The 19,878-nt window shown below is 41.3% G+C and overlaps 1 protein-coding gene and 1 long non-coding RNA gene across 26 annotated transcripts in view; one reads left to right on the top strand and one right to left on the bottom strand.

The window, feature by feature from the left end:
• SDCCAG8 (SHH signaling and ciliogenesis regulator SDCCAG8) overlaps positions 1-19,878 on the top strand; it is a 243,024-nt gene that overhangs the window by 195,471 nt on the left and 27,675 nt on the right. The gene's annotated exons all lie outside the window — the stretch shown is intronic.
• Positions 3,465-9,314, bottom strand: LOC129652972 (uncharacterized). Of its 2 annotated transcripts, none has more exons than XR_008714875.1 (3): positions 8,953-9,311; positions 5,631-5,706; positions 3,465-3,700 (listed from the first exon to the last, which is right to left on the bottom strand). It is a non-coding gene; the product is annotated as an uncharacterized LOC129652972 (long non-coding RNA). The 2 variants fall into 2 exon arrangements; XR_008714876.1 differs by lacking the exon at positions 3,465-3,700 and adding an exon at positions 5,164-5,356 and having other exon boundaries at positions 8,953-9,314.

Here is a 19,878-nt window from a genome sequence, read left to right as displayed (position 1 = left end):
TTGGTAGGATAACTAGTGTTCTTGGCTAAATAGATTCTACTATTGCAGAATATTTTCTAAAATCAGGTAATTCAGCCTCTAATCCAAATTGTATTGAGTTTATTTTCCTCAGACTATATATATGCCTGGGACTGTGTATTTAAAGTTCAGCTCTGTGTGTGGTATTCCTGTGACAATTTCAGTACCTAAAATAAGATGCTTACAAAAACCAACCTGAGACCAATACTATACAGCAGTTTAGCAGCAAATTTCTGCTCTGGGTATTTAACAATAATTGGGATCTTTCTATTGGCTTTATATAAACTCAGATTAGTAGTAAAATCTAAGTACCAGCCCATTTGGCAAACTCTTGCACTTCAAGCAGTCACAAATTTGCTTCTGATTGTGCTTTTCATTCGCACCTAGCTCAGATTTGTGCCTGATGCTTTTTTAAATCCTCTAATTTACATACTGTGGTAAATTTAAAATGAGAACAGATGAATGCTGCTAAACTTTTCTATTTCACTGATGAATATGGTATTTTGCTTTAACTATCTAGCTGTTATATATTCAGTGACCTTTAAAACATGAAATAGATATTTTTTTTCATATATACCGTGCAAGATGGATCATTAGTATTGTCTTCCCTTTGAGACAATAAGTCTGAGACATAGTGGCCAAGTTGAGCATCTGGGAACTAATTGTAACTCGGCTAAAATGCATAGTTTCCTCTTCATGGGCTCACACATAGTCATAGTCATCTGGGCAGAGAGGCCTCTTTCATGTTTGGTTTTCTTGGAGCTGTAGGAGACAACGCATCCACCCTGAATGTATTTCTTCTTGCCCTGCAGTCCCAGTACACCACAGACTATGTTATTTTATGCATTTGGGGGTGTTAGAACATATATTTTAACTGTAAGTAAGAAACAAAGTCGACTTCCCTGGTGACTTAGACGGTAAAGAATCTGCCGGCAATGCAGAGACCCAGGTTCAATCCCTGGGTCGGGAAGATCCCCTGGAGAAGGGAATGGTGACCCACTCCAGTATTCTTGCCTCGAGAATCCCATGGACAGAGGAGTCTGGCAGGCTAGAGTCCACGGGGTCACAAGGAGTCGGACACGACTGAGCGACTAACACACACACACACACACACACACACACACACACACACACACAAGAAAAGAAATAGTATTTTCTGAATGACTAATAGGGATTTGATGGCAACCCACTCCAGTGTTCTTGCCTGGAGAATCCCAGGGACGGGGGAGCCTGGTGGGCTGCCATCTATGGGGTCGCACAGAGTCGGACACGACTGAAACGACGTAGCAGCAGCAGCAGCAAAGTAATATTTTGTTTCATTTTTAATATTGATAGTAGTAATCTTATTCTCCAAAGGAGCAAAATAAGTCTTAGAGAGGTATCAAAAAAACCAGAGCCTTGCAGGAGCTAAAGGGGTAAGAATAGATTTTATTGAGGCACCATTGTAATGGGGTGGGGAGAGAACTTAGTATAGAACTTGGCTCAGTTTCATATACAAGGAAGAGCAGGAGCTCATAGTCAAGGAGCAGGATGGTGGTGGGGGTGGGATTGTGGAGTCGGTTGACAGAAAATTACTCAGAAGAAACACCAGAGACAAGGGAGGAGTCTGGCTAAATGGATCTAACAGGATTCTTCCTGAAGGCAGGCCAAGGTGACCAGATATCATGTTGTGGGTGGTGAAGGGTAAGGAAATTTGATCAGATATTTAGGTTGATCAGTTACCAAGGGTAGGAGATTCTCTCTAAACTGATAATATTCTTGCTAAAACTGGCAATGCAGGCCTGGCAAGGGCAGACAGTGAAGCCCAAGGTCAAAGCCTAATTGAAAAGAGGACTTAGAGGAACCTGACTAAAGTTTGGTCAAGGAGAGGCTCTTCACTTTGGTGTTTAATTATTCAGTAACTGCGATTTCTAAAACCCATGCTCTTTCTGTAACCTGCACTATCTTCCTGGTTACATAGACTTCTGTTCCCCACCGGATGGTGAATTCCTTGAGAGAAAAGTTTTTTTTTTTTTAATTGAAGCATACTGCTGCTGCTGCTGCTAAGTCGCTTCAGTCGTGTCCAACGCTGTGTGACCCCATAGATGGCAGCCCACCAGGCTCCCCCTATTGGGTTAGTTTTAGATATATAGTAAATTTTTATAAAATATTGGCTATGGATCCCTATGCTGTACAGTAAGTCCTGGTTAGTTACCTATTTTATATATAGTAGTGTGTTTATGTTAATCCCCAAGCTCCTAATTCATTCCTCCCCCTCATTTCTCCTTTGATCACCATTAAGTTTGTTTTCTATGCCTCTGGGTCTATTTCTATTTTGTACATAAGTTCATTTGTATCATTTGTTTTTTTTTTATTCCACATATAAGTGATATCACAGAAGTGGGATTGCTGGGTCATATGGTAGTTCTATTTTTAGTTTTTAAAGGAACCTTCATACTGTTCTCCACAGTGATTGTACCAATTTCTCTTTCTACCAGCTGTGTAGGAGGGTTCCTTTTTCTCCAAATCTTCTCCAGCATTTTTTATTTGTAGACTTTTTGGTGATGGTCATTCTGACCAGTATGAGGTGATACCTCATTATAATTTTGATTTGCATTTGAGAAAGTGTTGTATGTTTTTCCATCTTGCATAGTGAGCAACATAGCACTTCCTACTGGATGGGCCATTGATCTGGTCAAGATTTCAATAAACCTTACAAGTGTAACATCCACCCTGCTGGGCATCTAGGTTGGTCAGAGAAAACTTGCCAAAGGGTGTGGAGATAGTGAATAGAATCCACCACATATTTGTAACACTGTTTATTTTAGTTTCAATAACCAAAATAAATATTAGTTTTAAAGTTATGTACACTACTTAGAATAAAAATTTCATAATTTCTCAGACAAGAAAAATCTGGGACACGTTTCTAAAAAAAAAAAAGTACAACAATTTTTTTTAAAAAAGGGAATCTATTTCAGAATGAAGAAATGAAAAGTTTTTAAAATTATAACAAAAAAATTCCTAGGGAATTTTGAGGTTCTGTTTTATCTTGACATAAAAAAGTAGGCCAATTGCTAAACACTTAATTGATTTACTTCTATCTATCTTGAAAATGAAGTAAGCAAAAGTGTTAGTCACTCAGTCATGTCTGACTCTTTCTGACCCCATGGACTGTAGCCCACCAGGCTCCTCTGTCCATGGAATTCTCCAGGCAAGAATACTGGAGTGGGTTGCTATCCCCTTCTCCAGGGGATCTTCCCTACCAGGGATCGAACCTGGCTGTCCTGCATAGCAGGCTGATTCTTTACTGTCTGAGCCACCAGAGAAGCCCTCTATCTATCTTGGTCACACTTAATTATGAAAAGAGACTGGAGGCTCTGAAACTTAATAAATGATCCTAATTCAAAATGTCTTCCTCCAAATTCAGCTTGATAGAAAACCAAGCTATTGTCATTATATCTCTCTTTAGGCACACCCAATATATTACATTTAATTTTGCAAAAGTGATTGCTTAAGTGGACATTCTTCACTTAACATAATTCGTTGTAGTAAGTTCTGCTTGTAATGTTTGTAAATGTGATTCAGTTTTTTAGACCCCTCCATTTCTGCCACATATCAAGGGCAGAGTATATTTGATAATGTTACCCAAAACATTAGCAGTTTCAACTTTGTCAGAGTATTTGGTTGGGCATTGTCCTGGGTCCTGAGGAAACAAACAAAAATGAGTCAGAATGGTCTCTGCATTCCCGGCATGCGTGTTCCGGGAGCAAGGACCAGTAGAGTGGGGTGATGGCCATGCTAGGGTGTTGGGGGCCTCAGAGCACTGCTCCTGTTTTTGGTCTTCATCATCTTAGAGTTCTACCTCCTCCAACCACTTATCCATTGAGTGAACCAGGAGCAGGCAGTTTATCTTGATTGAAAACTGCTTCCCCTCCTTGGTTTGGTTCACTGAAAGGGAAAGCCTGATGTAATTAGGTCAGAAGAGTGGTCAGGTTCTGTTTTTATCCTTGATGCTTCCCTGGCCAGTGGGGAAATTCTCTTATTAACTCTGTGGCTGGCCTGGGTGACCCAAGGCCACTGAGCCATTCATGTTATTCAAAGTTAAAAGATATGAGGCATTTCAGGGGATTAGTTTAATGAACCTGCGGAAATAGTCACATGACAAATTTGGGACTATAGTGGCAAAAAAAAATTCATCTTAAAAAATGGATGCCTCCATGTACAATGAAACTAGAATGGAGAATCTACTTCAAAAAAGCAATAAAGGAATTTCACATGAGCTGTCAGCTGTGTCTATAATTCTTTTATTGAAAATACATAAGGAAAACCAGTCTTTTAGCTTTTATTTTTACACTAATATGTGTAGGTCAAAGTGGGTCATTCCCAGCATTTAAAAGAATGTAGGGGAAGCAGTTTACTTGTTTGTTTCTGGTGAGGGGAGAAGGTTTGTTTCTTTTTTTCTTTCTTTTTATTTTGGGGGGCAGTCTTCTGTCTTTATCCCTTCTTTTTTAGTGCTTTTCCTAAACCTATTGTTCTGATCTTACTTAACTCTCTCTTGCAAAATTGGGCTGGAAGAGCTAGAGTTCAGTTTCAAAGTCTTTTGGTAGATGCTATATTTTTAATAAATATTAAATGTACTCATCATGCCTTATTTTAAACAACACTTGTTTTTAAAGGGTCTTTGTGTATTCATCTAAGGAAAAAAAATAAACCAAATCTGCTTTATTCAAACTCCATACTCTAGGGGAGCAGATTGTCTCAGAATATATAGTGATGAACCTCCAAAAAGGAAAATCGGTGGAAGAATCATAGGTATTTACCACACATGTTAGAAGACATTAATGCTTTGTAACAAATGGATCTTCTATTCTTTTTTGGCTGGATGCATCCTGCTTTGTAAAACTTAGTTTATTGATTATTTCATAATGTTCCTTTCTGGAAGGAATCTTATAAATATTTAAATTCGGCATGTGTTTATTCTGTTTGTCCTGAACACCAAAGACATGAAAGAAATTTTATTCTCAGTGTCACATCAATGGTGAAAGTTATCACAAAGCTAAAAATAATTTATTTACATGCCCACATTATTTTATAGTTGGTTTTGGGCCCATGACATAGTTCTTTCCTTTAAAATTGATCATTTATAGCTGATAATTTTAAATGTAATATAGGAGACCTACAGAAAATATAAAGAAGGAATCCACCCTTTTAGATGAAACTGTATTTGCTGTAGTTGGCCTGTCAGTATCCTTATTTGTGACAGCTTCCCAATGCTGAGTGGCTTCACTACATGAAGAAACGGTTTTTCAAATACAGTGTATGGATATAACTGTCTGCTGGTAGCAGTCCTTGTGCAAACCTGAAATTTGAAATGTTGATGCTTGATGTCAAAAGTGTGTAAGTCCAGTTTTTCATTAGATTTATAAAGCTTTTGTCCTTAACACATGGATCTGAAGTCATTCAAAACTGATTCTTAAAAGAGAGATTATCCCTGTGTTTACATAATTGCAACAGCAAAGTGTCCCTTATGGATTTCAGCTGGCACTCTCCAACCCTGTTAAGTGGTTACCATGGGTGGTTATTGTCATTTACAATACAAGGAAACCAAGAGACAGCGATTTTTATTGACTTACACTGTAGTCAGCATTGGTGCTAGATTGTTGCAAAGTGTGCTCTTCTCTTGTCCTCTGCAGTATCCAAGGTATCTCTCTGTGTCAGAAATAAAATTGGCAAGTATGGTATCCTGGTATGGATAGACAGCTCCCTGAAGGAACCTTCAGGATCCATCCCAGAATGAGCGCTTGGGATACACAAAACACAGTTCTATTTGATCTTGACTTTTGTGTGGGTCTGAGCAGGTTTCTGATTTTAGAACCTTACTCCTTATAAGAGGTTTGATTATTTACCAAGGACGATATTAAGATCATTGCTTACATAAGATAAATTCATCCACACCTTTCATCTCCCTGCTCCAGGGCCCTGTATCTACTCTCATTTTGTGCTTCATGGCCCTCTCCTTGATTCCCCAGTTTCCACAGTTTGATAGCCATCAAACACGGTACTAAGCCACTTGCTATGATGTACAAATTTCCTGACACCCTTTACAATAATGATAATTATTATACAGTGTATAATTCACAATCGATAATAAATTACACAAATACATAGTATTTGTCATATTTGTCATAATCATTATCATTGCAGCAACTAATGTAGATAGTCCTTACTATGTACCAGCCATTGTTCTTACTCTAAACACTTCCCTTCATTAACATGCTTAATTTTTATAACAATCCTGTGAGGCAAATACTAGCATTGTCTCCATTTTACCAGTGAAGAAACTGAGGCATAATGAGGTTAAGTAACTGACTCAAGGTCACCCAGCTACTACATGACAGAGTCTGAAGATGATCCCAGGCAGTATTGCTCCCAAGCCTATGAAGAAGGGATGCTGACGAGTCTTAGAAATACTTTAGCTCCCATAATAACAATTTTTTAAGAAATTCCTCCTGTTATTCAAAAAAATTCAGTATTGTTTTATGTTCCCTCTCTCTGCTTAATGAGCTGCTTTCCCCATTAAACTGCTGCAATTGGCCCACAAGGAGCATCTGACCAGTTTCTGTATTGAGTCCCAACATACCTGTCTTAAGCTGTTGCACATGTATCTTAAGCATGAGCATCCTCTTCTATATGTGAAAACTTATGTTCTGATACATGGAAGAAAGTGTGGTAGGGAGAGTAAGACGTTAACAGTTGCAAATTCATTTATGTTACCTTTAAGGCAAATTGATGAAGAGTGAGCAGAAAGAGAAGAGAAGCAATAGTTTGAAATAAGACGATGGCAGAAGGGCAATACAGTAAAATATTTTCTCTCCATAATGTCATTCCTACTTGTTGACAGTTTACTCTGCCATTACACTAGGCGCTCTGCAACAGCCCTGCAAGGCTGACTGTCAGTTCACAGATCAAGAGACTGAGGCTCAGAGGAAGGATAGGTGACCATAGTTGCATAGCCCATAAACGGAGAGCTAGAATTTAAGCAGGTGTGTGTGTGTGTTAGTCACTCAGTCGTGCCCGACTCTCTGTGACCCCCTGGACTGCAGCTCGTTAGGTCCCTCTGCCCATGGAATTCTCCAGGCAAGAATACTGGAGTGGGTTGCCATTTCCTTCTCCAGTGTGAATTTCAGTGGTAGTAGTTCAGTCGCCAAGTCGTGTCTGACTCTTACGACCCCACAGACTGTAGCCTGCCAGGTTTGCTGGACTCCAAAGCCTATGCTTGTTGCACAGTAACCCACTGTCTTTTTGCTGCTAAACAGACCCAGAAAATCAGTGGCTATCAGAGGGTTCTCAAGATGAGGTGGATAGAGGCCTGAGAAGTGTTGCCGGGAGCAAAAGTCGCTGAAAAGGCAGAGGAGCTTTACAGTAAGCTTACAGTGGGCTGGGGGGCAGGAGAGAGAGTTTCACATAAGAGGAAATAAAACATACCACCTTTTGAAAGAATGGGAGTGGAAAGTGATGGTAAAATACTTAGAAAGTTGTTAAGTGTCTAAAACAGCGAACATGCTTCTTTGAGTATGTGAATGCTTTTCATTTATTGCCATTCAGTGGTGATGTGATAATTCCAGCTTTTTCGGAAAAGTTTGTGCCACCAAATATTAGTCACACAATGCAGCATGTGGGATCTTAGTTCCCTGACCAGGGTTTGAACCCGTACCCCTTGCATTGGAAACATGGAGTCTTAACCAATGAACCACCAGAGAAGTGCTGTATTTTGTAGGTTTCTTTTTAAGGCTTTCTCTGATTTTCTCTGGTCTGTTACCATGACAATGATAATGTTATTAATCTGGGTGGAATATGATGTTATTTACCACTGTGACATAAATTAGATTTATTAAAAGAAAACTATTCAATAAAACAGTTTATCAGAGGTTAATGCTGCTGCTGCTGCTCCTGCTAAGTTGCATCAGTCGTGTCTGGCTCTGTGCGACCCCATAAACGGCAGCCCACCAGGCTCCCCCGTCCCTGGGATTCTCCAGGCAAGAACACTGGAGTGGGGTTGCCATTTCCTTCTCCAGTGCATGAAAGTAAAAAGTGAAAGTGAAGTCGCTCAGTCGTTTCTGACTCATAGCGACTCCATGGACTGCAGCCTTCCAGGCTTCTCCGTCCATGGGATTTTCCAGGCAAGAGTACTGGAGTGGGGTGCCATTGCCTTCTCCGATCAGAGGTTAATAAAGTGCACATTATATATAATTTGGGGGGCTCCCAATATAGAGTCTTCTACTTAAGGTAATTAACATTGACTTCCCTAGTGGCTCAGATGGTAAAGCATCTGCCTACAATGCGGGAGACCCAGGTTCAGTCCCTGGGTTGGGAAGATCTCATGGAGAAGGAAATGGCAACCCACTCCAGTATTCTTGCCTGAAAAATCCCATGGCTGGAGGAACCTGGTAGGCTATAGTCCATGGGGTCACAAAGAGTCGGACACCACTGAGCGACTTCACTTTCACTTTCTTTCACTTAACGTAATTAACACAGGGGTAAAATTTTTTCACAGAAGGCATGGTTTATTATTGTAAACACAAAGTTTGTGCAGCGTGCAGTATATTATATGGAAGGACCTATAGGATTTTCAGTAGCACATGTGTTAGTTTTGCCTGACGCTGCTGGAGAGGATGGGGTTGGTGTCCACAGGAATGGTCACTGCACAAGCTTAACTCACAAAGTAATTGATCACCCCCTAAACAGTGTAAAAACTGGAGATTTCCTGTTTTCAGAAAGTTGAAGCATCTTAGTCTTGAAGAACATCTAATTGGACATTTAAAAATAGGCAAAGATGATTTGGAAAATAAATAGCCCAAGCTCTCCCATTTCAAGGTCCAGTTGATTGCCACGAAGTTTGAATGATGTACATTCATCACTAAGAGACGGGTGGAAAGGTTAGAGGCGGGAGCTTACCTAACTTTCTTTAGCTGTGTCCTTGTCACACAATTAAGCTCCCAACTGCCAGTCTCCGTGGATGGCTTTTCCCCCTTTTTCCTGTTTGTGTGCACTCCCACCGGCAAATCCTTGGGCTTGCTGCATTGCTCAGGAGGTTGGAGTCGATGGCTCTCTTGCTTCTACCTCCCAACGCACTTAAGGGGAACCATGATTCCCAGCAAGGCACTGCCTGTTGTATCTTACTGCTTAATTACTCTACCTATTTAATGCCACTTAGAACATTGTCAGCTGTTGAGAAAAGGTAATTATCACTAGTCAGATGAAAAACACTTTTTTGGCTGCTTTATGGATACACATTTTACTGGTACCTTGATACATAATGAAGCCTGATAGCAAAACTTTTGCTTGTCTCTTCTTCAAGCCACAGCTGTTTCCCTGCTAAATTCATCCCATCTGTCTTCCCTTCCGTAAAGCTGTAGGCAGTATAGCATAAGTACAGAAGCAGTTCAGTGCTATTTTGGATAAACATAGCTGAAATTTGAATCTTTGCCATTTGCGATGCACACATTTTGTTTTACTGCTGTAAAGAGAGCTGTCAAAATACAACTACATGGATAATTTACTAAAATACAGTCAAATATAAGGTTGATCAAAGAGAAAGTGTGTTGGGTCAGCCTGACTCTTCCAGTGTGTGCTCTGTAAGGCGTCCCTGACCTCGGGAGGCCATGTATTCTGGCTGGAGTGAGTGGCATCCTAAGTCTTAGCAATCTGCAGAATGCCTTTCAGGAGTCACCCGTTCCTTCTAACCGTCTGTGGCATGACTTGCAGTCTTTGAGAAGCTTTACAAGTCCACTTTCTTAGCCTCCAAAAAAGTTTGCATTTGTGGGAAACATTTTTTTTCTTTCTGGCACATCCAGTCGGATTCGAGCTACATTACCATTCTACTTTGTTTTGATATTTATTGCCCTGAAGCCTTTGTTACCAGCAAGACTGTCTATTTCATTTCCATACCCATGCTTATTTCTGGGTTATTGATATATATAAATGCACTGTTTTAAAATCAGTAATACACAGTCCTTAGAATCGATGGAGAAGGTTTCTTGAATGAATTCCTCTTCTGAGTTCCAAGACCACTCACTCACGCTTGAACCATTCCCTCCTCACATGTTTATTGCTTTCTTTTTCCCACATGTAAAGGTCTCTTCTAGGTCCAAATAGATTGTGACCTCTTCGAGAGGAGGGGCCAGTATCACATATTTTGGTCGGCACTAAGGCCAGAGCTCAGAAAATGTACTTGGACTTCTGTTTAGACATAGGTAACTGAAACCCCTCATCTTTGGGATGAGACCATTAAGGAATTCCTTAACCTTAAGTTTAGATTCAACCTGCCTGCTTTCCACCAGTGAAGTTTCTCCCCTAGCACTTTCCCTGAAGCACTTTGCAAAATTCCCACAAATGTGCCATCCTGTTAACAACTACACAACCTCCTTGGAATGAAATCTTGTCTGTCTTGTTTTCCACTATTTCCAAATATCCAGGAGAGAAGACATTATAGGAGATCAGTAAATAGTTGTTGAACAAATGAATGAGTGAATAATAGAACAAATGAATATTGTGATATTTTCTTCACATTGCCTTAAAGCCCCTTCCTTTTTAGTCGGCTAGAAAACACCAGCATCTATCGTTTGCAGTCCATGAGGTCGCAAAGAGTCAGACACGTCCGAGTGACTGAACAGCAACAATAATAATAGTGTGTATGGCATTTAAACAGCCTTAGAAAAAGCACAGGACTGCTGCCAATGAAATTGTCTTCCTAGAAAGTCCCCAAGGCTTTCTCTACACCAAGGCATTGCCCTCTTTCATCTAGTTTTCTTTTAGAAAAAAAAGTCTAGGCTCTTTGGAAGGCAAAAGTAACATGACTGCCACAAATGCCACCAGTTCTTTACTTCAGCCAAAGGTAGAAATGGCAGTTTTGCCAGTGGTTCTTTGAAAACCATCTATATAAAAAGTATAAACAAAGCTTTACATTTACAGCATGATGTCATCTGATCCTGGGCCAACTGGTGCTTTGGAAGCACACTCAGGTCCTCTATGGTGCTGTCGTTACAATTCATTCTTTTATTCGACACTCAGGTGTGTCAGGTACTGGGCTGGACGCAGTCGGGACCAGTAAGATTCAATCCCTGCTCGCAAGGAGCTAACGTTTCAGTGCTGGAGACAGGCAGTCGTGATGCGCTGTGATAAGAGCCATCGTGGGGAACACAGAAGAAGGGAAAGGTATGAGGAAACCAGAAAATGCTCCACAGTGGAGTGATACTTGACTCCTAAGGGGAAGCAGGGTATATTTAGAGAAGAGAATAAGGTACCTGCTCTAATAACGTTCTTGGGTTCCTCACTGTGGAAGATCAAGGCCCAAGATGAGAAGCAGCACATCACTTCTGGCTGACTGCCCTTCTATTCCCAGTATCGTGGCATGGTTCTTCACCTTCTTGGACCACCTGATGACTCAGCCAGCTAGCCAGGAATGTTCCTGTGGCTTTTCAACCCCAAGACCGTCCTGACTCAAACCAATTCCTATAATGGCTGTAATCCAATTGCAGTATGAATATATAGGCAAATTTTTATTTTGGGAGGAAAAATAATCTACATTACGGAAAAGTTATCTACAGTCATGTCACTCATTAAACTCACCATTTTATGAGTTTTGCACATTTTTCAGCAATCTGTTGACACTTTCTCCCCATCTTTATGATTATTCTAGAGCTTATACTTTTGACTCCCTTTGTGTGGGAGGCACTGTTTGTCATCTGTGATAGGGCCAATAATGAGACTACTCTGCCAAATGGGCACATGCCTATACAGGCGATGTAAATAGTGATCACTCCTGGAAAGACTTGTAATTGACGTGAATTCTCAGTGTCCCCATGACAGCCAGCAGTCTGTAGGGGGGCTGTTCTCTAGAGAGAAGTCTGGAAATAGTCCTCTCTTCAGAACCTCATGAAGAAAGTTAGGTTGCCATGGTCCAGTCCCCTTGACCCTACATTGCTGACATGGTTAAATGAAACAGTGTCAGAAGGGCAACAAAAGAGGGCATCAAGAGCTAACATGGCCCTGACTGACACTTGATCCTCAGAGTGATATTTATTTTTGAAAATTCCAACTTAAAACATGTGGTGGTATTGGTACTTTGAAATACTTTTCTGAATGTTGTACACTTAGGCTCTTCAGTTATGCTAATTGTTTACAATTAAGAGAGCTCACATGTTTGTTCCCATCTTCTGGAGTGGGCTACTTGCTGTGTTGTGAACTTTAAACCTTTGCAACTGCCTCTATTCATTTTCATAAGAGGTCACAATTTAGTGATTCTGTCTAGTATTCAAGCAAATGATTCATCGTGCTTGGTGGATTCATCTAGCTAGAATTCGATTTGAAAGGCACAAGGAATTATGAATAGTTGTCTGAGACTATACTTAATATTTCATTGTGAAAGTAAGCTTACTTCCATTTAGTAACTGGGACGCCAGGGAATTGCTAAAAAAAAAAAAAATCCAATTAATACACATTATTCAACATATTTACACACACTGAACTATTTCGAACCAGGCAGTGCTGGAATAAAGACAAAATAATACTGTGTATTTACATAACACCATAACACCTTTCACTAGGAAAATTGCAAGCCTTTGCTAAGTTACTAAGCTGCACAACACCCAGTGAGGTGTGTAGGAAGTAAGGTAGAACAGTAAACAAGAAATGGATGAAGGGAGGAAGGCAAGTGCGCTTGCATAGAGCGATAAAGATTCCTATTGGCCACCCCTGGCGTTCACGGTCAGGTCACCCCCATGGGCAAGGAAACAGAGATTGAAAGTACCTGTAAATATCAAGCAATAATGGATTTCAGTTTACTTCTTTAAGCTGTTGTTTTGGTTGTCTTTCCAATCTAGATTGAAGTCCGTATTTTACTTGAATCAGCTGGAATGATGAACTGAAAAGATTTAGAGTGAACATCTACAGTGGACAGTGACAGGAACTCCCAGTGTGGTCACTCGATCCACTGTTTAACTTTTCCTGCTGCTGCTGCTAAGTTGCTTCAGTCGTGTCCAACTCTGTGCGACCCCATAGACGGCAGCCCACGAGGCTCCCCCATCCCTGGGAGTCTCCAGGCAAGAACACTGGAGTGGGTTGCCATTTCCTTCTCCAGTGCATGAAAGTGAAAAGTGAAAGTGAAGTCGCTCAGTCGTGTCCAACTCCTAATGACCCCATAGACTGCAGCCCACCAGGCTCCTCCATTGATTTTCCAGGCAAGAGTACTGGAGTGGGGTGCCATTAACTTTTCCTAGATGCAACTAAGTAAGATTTCCTTTATTTTCCCTTAGCCAGTGTGTGACAGTCCATTCTCTGGAAATGTCTAGAGGCAGTCAGACGCATGCTAGTCAATGGGAGAGGCGTTGGTAGCCCTGGTCTCTTCTGGGAGGCTCAGGGTTGATGGTGACAAGTCTGAGCCCAAGCCCCTCAGTGGCCACGTGCCCAGCATCTCCTCTGCAGGCCTGGCCCAGGACAGTTGGCACAGAGAACATCTGGGACTCCTGTGGAGCACCTGGGTCAGGCCTGGAGCTTTGGGCAATGAAGTGCCCAGAGAACCACTGTGAACAAGAAGATCACAGACCATGGGAACAGTGAATTTTGCATTTAGATTTTAAAATAGCACATATTAACATCTCTGAATGAATTTTGAATTGCATGTGCTATTGGATTTCCAAAAGGTTTAGTCCTGGAGCTTAGTACTCATCAGGTTATGCTTTATAGCAGATTTACTCACCTGATCCTTTGAGACAAAAAGAACTTTTTCTAAATCTTTCTCACTTAAAATCTTTATTGTGGCTTAACCTTTCAGATTTTTGGATAATTTAGGTGTCACAGATACCCATGACAAGATAGCTTTCAGACACTATAATTTAAGTGTCTCTGAAATGTAATAAATAGAGCTTTGTCTGGGTTTTGAAAATAATGTTTTCTTCCCAAACAGCTGTTCATTTGTATTAACAATTTTCTCTGTCTCCAGAAAGGCAGTGTTTCTTTTTAGGTATATAATCTCATCATCCTTCTCCTCATGTTAGCTGCGTTCCATCAGGTGTTGTGGCATTGTTTTTAATATCCACGTGGACCATGGCAGGTGATAAACTGACCCCAGGGGCTTCCGGAAAGGAAGCTCTCCCTTAGTCCAGGTCAGACCACCACTTCGTGTCTTAGTGGGGCTGGCTAATTTCACTGCTTGTCAGTTCACCTGAGACTGTTTTGGAAAAGGCATTTAAACACCACATGCAGTATGAACAAGTCTTTGCCCTATCTTTAACTAGCAAAGCAAGGGATCCTTGGTTTTTCATTTTGGGGGGCCCAGTTATTAATAGCACCCAAAGTGGCAACTTATGAGGCTAAGATGAAGATGGTGCTGACTAAATTTGGGTTCTGGTCATGGTCGTTACCAAAATAGAATAGGTACTGGCCTCTCCCCTCAAGGTGGTCACAACTGATTTGGGCCTAGAAAAGACCTCTATACATAGGGTTAAAAAAAAGCAGTAAACATGGGAGAGAATGTAATACATACCCTTGTGACATAGATAGGTAGGACAAGTGTTGTTTAAATTATGTTTTACTTTGAAGAAACTCAGGGTCAAAAGAGGCTAAATGTCACCAAATTCCCATGACTGGTAGGCTAGGTAGGCATCATACCGTTTCCTACATAATGTCTTTGAGAGTCACTTTGAGCGAAGGGTAGTTAAGATTGTGTATCCTGAACCCAGATGGCTTAGCATCAAATACAGGCTCTATTACTTCTGTGCTGTGTAATCTGGGGCATGGTACTTAATGTGATAGCTTCCCTGGTGGCGCAGTGGTTAAGAATCTGCCTGCCAAGCAGGAGATGCGGGTTCGATCCCCTAGAGAAGGAAATGGAAACCCACTCCAGCATTCTTGCCTGGGAAATCCCATGGACAGAGGAGCCTGGCAGGCAACAGTCCGTGGGTTGCAAAAAGTCGGATATGACTGAGTGACTGAATGGCAGTAGCACTTAATGTGAGGCTATTACATTATGAGAATTGGTTAAGAGAATTGAATGAGTTATTATGCAGAAATGTTCAGAACAGTGCCTGGAGTATAGGACATTTTCAGCAAACACGAGGTATGTGAGTTGCTAAAGTGTTCAGCACAAGGAACAAGGTGTAATGGGAAATCGAGCTTATGTTGTGCTTCAGGAGATGCAAGTTCTATTGTTCTTGTTCAGAGTGGGTAAGTGGCTCAGGAAATCACACTCAGGTATGATAGGGGAAGTCCATCCTACCGATATCTTTAGCAAAGTTAGAATAAAATGATACTTTTGTTCTCATGCTACAATCCAGGGCTACTGCAGCCTATGGAATTATATGAAATTAATGAAGGACATATTATTTAAAATATCTGCTTCTGGGGCCCCTGGTCTCACTTTTGTGGGACAGTTAATACGCAGGTCTCCATTCTTGGTAGACCCAAGTGCTGCCTCATAATAATGCATTCCAGAACACTCTTGGGAAGCCTTTGAGATTTATAACCTGTGGGGCACCTTGTACTTAGAGGGCTCTGAATTCCAAGTAACACATCTCCATTTACAACCCATGTGCTGGGACCCTCCTGGAAACTGCTTTCGACCATCAACTAAAAATGTGATCAAAGAATTTTTTTTTTTTTTAATCCTGTTCCACTTTGATCTGAGTTGAAGTCAGTCTTGAAATTAGGAGCCTGAAAGCTCTGGTAATAGAGGAGAGAACCAGTGGGGAAACTTGACTTACAGAAATCAGTTCATATCCAGTGAGATAAAGGGGACACAAGGAGGAAGAGAGCAGAGGGATCAAGGTGAGCCCACCTGAGGTGACAGCCCCTTTCTCACTCCATCAGAAGCAAGGAGGGACTTCACGAGAGCAGCTCCATGGCTTTATTTGAAGAGGGCTGTCTGGTAAAGCACATATGTGAACCGTAAATCCAGATTTTAGTTGCATCAGCTCCCATTTCTTCATGTCAGTATCTGGTCAGAAACCTCAGAATATTCCAGTACCCCTAGCATGTAATTTTGATTTGGAAGGCTTCTGTTGATAGTTCATTTTTATTGAAAGACTATTATCTTGATAAAAAATTTTCTGACAATTTCAGTGATATTAAATTAGTTTCCAAATATATAATGACAGCTTTGTTGGCGTGTGTTTATGTGTGTGATGCATTCAAATGCATATGTCATGTCCTGCCATCTTATAAAAGAACACTGCTTTAATGTTTCATGGTGCTGTAGGGTGCACCCAGCCTTCAGGCTCTGTGTGAGTGTGCATTGCTAATGACACTTGAACCATGGACCGTCTAGAATTTGTTAGCATACAGGGAAATTTGGTAAGGACAAGGAGTTTTGTACCAGGAAATTTCCTTGTCACATGTGCAGTAGCTTTAGGCAAGTCCCACCCAAGGACAATATGATTACAGACAAAAGGGCCACTGGGTTCTAAACAGAGAAATCTGGTTTTTCATCCTGCCTTCAGTATTTTACAGCTATTGTTAGTATCATGGGTTTAGAAGACAGACCTGGGATTGTGTTCCAGCTCTGCCACTTACCAGGCAAGATATTGGCAGCATCTCTTAGCCTCACTTTCTTGTCTATAAAATGAGAATTATAAGCTTACCAGTAATATCTTCCTCAAAGGGTTGCTGTTATGATCGAAAATGGCTAGAAAAGCACTTATCACAGTAACTGCATACAGAAAGGGCTCAACAAATAATTAATAGTAGCTCACATTATTGCTTGAGTTATTTTATTTTCAAATTCCGGCTATCTCATTCACTGACAGAAGAAAAACTTCTTACATTCCAGGGCTGTTTTCAGAGTTGGATGAACTAATGTATGTGAAAGCAGTTTCTATATGCTCTGAAACAATAACAATAGTGACTGTATTTTCATTTCTTGAGAATCTACAAAGTACCAGACACTATGCAGGCTATCCGTAATTCTCACCACAACCCTGTGAGGTAGGTACTATCACTTTATATTAGACATGAAACAGGCTTAGAAGAATTCACCTTGGATCGTGTTCAGATTTCAACATATATTTTTTAAAAATTTAAAAAATAAATCTTTTTTACATAGCCATATCTCAGTGATAATAACTGAATTGTAATGATAGTTTATTGTCCCTGTTGATAGTAGAATTAGGCTCAGTATCTTCTCTGAGCTGTGTGTCATCATTAATTAGTACAGCATGTCGTTTAGTCGTGAAGTCATGTCCGATTCTTTGTGACCCTGTGGACTGCAGCATGCCGAGCTTCACAGACGGCATGTATTTTGTTAAAACAATTGATTTTGATGAAATGTACTTAATATGCACTCACAAACCTACATGTGTATCCACTAAGCCCTAGGCCTTAGTGACATGTACCTATGAAGGAACATAGCAGCAGGTCCTAGGTGATGGCAGTTATAGAAATGCACGTGCTGTCCTCAAGGTGAATAATTTAAAGAGCATACTTTTTGAATCGATAAATTCTGATATTTTTATTACAGTGTTCGATTTTTTTTAGTAATGTTGCATGTTTTTGCATTTCAGTTAGATGAATCTATATTCAGGTTGTAAATTACAATTAAATGGAATTTACTGTTTGGTCCCCTTGCCTGAATACTAATTGCCTGAATAACTAACTGGCGTTTTGCTCACCAGCTAAGAGTGATCTGCTTAGACTGGCATCTGTGACCCTGGGCACATCCACGAGGTAATGCTTGGGTGTATAACTGTAGCTGCACACGTGGGCCTATTGGTCTGTAAGTGAGACAGACATGGTCTTTTGAGTTTGGCAATTCCTAGCTGAATAGCGTTGCTGAAGTTTTGGGATCTTTTGCTTCTTTTTGTGTAATTCTAAGTGTTAGTCTCCTTATCTAGCCAAACTGCAATAATAATACCTACCCCTGAGAGCTTCTTGGCAGGCAAAGGGCTCTTTCATGCTCAGCAATCAAAAGATGTAGTTCCCCCAACTCTTCCTTGACTTAAAAAAAAAAGTTATACTTTTGCAACAATGGAATCTCTGCTTTGCTTTTTCCCCTGCCTTATCTTTCCACAGACTTGGAAAACAATGTATGGTCAACTGACAAATGGGTCAGAGAGATTTACAAGAAAACCAAACACTTAGCTTTTCTCCTGTAACTGAGATGGCGCCCTTAGCAGTGTGGTCCCAAATGCAGAGTGCCCTCTGCCCAGTGTGGTGGGAATGTCCCAGCCACCCCATGCGGCCAAGGCTACAGTAACAGCCCCTCACCCTCACTTTTCAGGGGTTTGCTTCTGAAGTCAGCACGCTGGCCTTGATCACTCAACATGTGTCTACAACGTTTCACTTTTAGTTGAAAAGAAACTCATAAATTTCACCTGTGTCTTTGTGATTCCCAGCTTGATAGAATCTTTTAAAATGTTTTTCTAACGTCCCCTCCCCCCTGCCCAACTGCTCTAAGTTGTAAATGGCCAGATTTCAGTCATCAGGAGAGTAGAAAATGTATTATTTTTTTGCAGCCTGTCTTACTGGGGGCCAGATTCCAAGGAGGCAGCCCGTGTGCTCACAGGCCAGGAGAGCCAGGATTTCAACAGTGTCAACAATCTTTGCTCATCATACCAAAAAAGCAGCGTGTGTCGGTGCCGACTCATTAGCATACAGCCGCGCGTGCTTGCTAACAAAGCAGGCTCTGGGTATCTGCTAGTTTCTCAGCTTGTCTGTCTTCCTTGACCGAAAAGAAAAGGAGAAATTGCTTCAGGCAAGGGTGCTGTCCCTCTCTTTCGACAGGAAAGCTTCACAAGGACTCCAGGAGGGAGAGCTTTGAAGTAGTTTTTTCCAATAATCACTCTTTTGGAGAAAGTGGATCATCCATCCTTTGTTTTTCTAATCTTGATTTAAATCATTGACAAGCAAAGAGATCGCCATGTTGTCTAGTAAAAACGGATTCAGCCCTGAATAACTGCAATCATCCCCATGATAGTTTTATTTAGTTAGAGTCCGTAAAAGGAAATAAGGACATAGGCAGAGGTACACACACATGCCCTCCTCTTGGTCTGTCTCTCTATCCTTCTTTTGTTGGGGGGATGGAGGGAAGAAGAAACGCACAAGCAGATGTGCTGTTAGATCTACAGGCTTCTGCCAACCATATGGCATCTTAAAGAAAGATGGTTGGAGCGTCTGGATTAGCAAAGAGTCGGGATGGGAAGCCATGTGTCGTGTTGGTACAGGCAGTTGTTTGAGCTCTCTCTAAATGGCTTCAGGAGATTGTGTAATGGAACAAATGGTCCTGCGAGCCCAGGAACAGCCTTGCCGCTGCTGGAGAGGCAATTGGCCCTCGGGCGCGTACTGCTTCCCTATCTCCAATCCTCCCCCACCCCCACCCCAGTATTGTGTATTCTTCTTTTAATGTTCTCTAAACTCTGAGAATTGACTCAGAACTTTTCAAGGTCTAATTACACTCGTGAGTTCTCCCCGCCTCTGTGTCCTGCCTGAACTTTCCTCTCGCTGTCTGATCTGGTGATTAACGATGCTCGATGTTCGGGGGCTGCTCAGCTCAGTGTCCTCCGCCGCCGCCGCCGCCCTCCGCAGGAGTCCGGGCGCCGCACACCAGCCTCCAGTGCTGCCCGACAAAGGCCTCTCTGGGAAGGTTGCCCAGCTACTGGGGGGAATGTTTTCGACCACCAGAATTTCCAGAAACCCCCAAAGATGGAAAATGTTTCATTTCCTGGTCAGGCAGCTGCAGGTGTTGAGCACACCAGAGATGCGTCCTTCACTATTTTGGCCCTCCTGTGAGATAGGAAAAAAAAAAATTATATTAATTCCATAGCATTGAAGACTCTGGAATTTGAGGTCACATATGCCATTTACCCCGCAATTTGAGACCTTGGAATTCTATTC

This window comes from Bubalus kerabau, chromosome 5 (assembly GCF_029407905.1).
Source record: "Bubalus kerabau isolate K-KA32 ecotype Philippines breed swamp buffalo chromosome 5, PCC_UOA_SB_1v2, whole genome shotgun sequence".
NCBI classification, from domain to species: Eukaryota; Metazoa; Chordata; class Mammalia; order Artiodactyla; family Bovidae; genus Bubalus; species Bubalus kerabau.
Note: the sequence above shows the minus strand (reverse complement) of the source record. Positions and strands in the feature narration are given on the sequence as shown.